Source organism: Carcharodon carcharias, chromosome 7, assembly GCF_017639515.1.
Source record: "Carcharodon carcharias isolate sCarCar2 chromosome 7, sCarCar2.pri, whole genome shotgun sequence".
Taxonomy (NCBI): Eukaryota; Metazoa; Chordata; class Chondrichthyes; order Lamniformes; family Lamnidae; genus Carcharodon; species Carcharodon carcharias.
In genome coordinates, this window is record NC_054473.1 from 20,102,783 (window position 1) to 20,103,735 (window position 953).

Here is a 953-nt window from a genome sequence, read left to right on the forward strand (position 1 = left end):
CTCAGTACAAAGTGCAAATCACACATGCGATAGTAGATACAACAGGCACTACCTCATGTGGTAAATAGGCAGTCAATTCCACCTGCACGGACGCACAGTTTCAGCACACAGTTCCTCCAAGCGGCATTCCAGTCACTTTCATTCAAGGACTTAGCTGTTTCTCTGTAGACCACAGCTTCCACGTAGACCACAGCTTCCCATGTAATATTCTGCACAATGATTCACTTCTTTCAGAAACCTTCACAACTCTTAGCTGCCATTGGCTATGGTAGCATGGACCTACCAAAGCCATCTCTATGGTATGGCTGAGACTGGGCATCCAATCATTCGGAAGGGAAAGGATCAGCACTGACACATAAATGTGCTTTCTGCCCACTCAGGAATCCAGCTCTCCAACTTGGCCTGTTGATCATATCTCCAGCTCTCCCCTTTCTGCCTTGCCCCTGGCTGCCACATGGCCTCCATGGAACTTCCTTCCTGTTGACACTGCTTCCAGTGCAAGGGTCACCGGCTCACATGGACCAATATTTCTTATCCAGAAAGTGTAACTGATCCCTTTACAAGTGATAAAAAGTCATAAAAGTACTTTTTGAACAGTTTTAAAAACAATAACAGATCCCCAAACATTTTAAAGTAATTACACAATTTTTTACTGTTTTTCACCATGACTCAATTTTACCACTGTGTGCCAAGGTCCAGTCTGACCGCTGTACGCCAAGGTCCAGTCTGACTGCTGTGTGCCAAGGTCCAGTCTGACTGCTGTATGCCAAGGTCCGTTCTGACTGCTGTGCGTCAAGGTCCATTCTAACTGCTGTATGCCAAAGTCCATTCTGGCTGCTGTATGCCAAGGTCCATTCAGACTGCTGTATGCCAAGATCCATTCTGACTGCTGTGTGCCAATGTCCATTCTGACTGCTGTATGCCAAGGTCCATTCTGACTACTAAACGCCAAG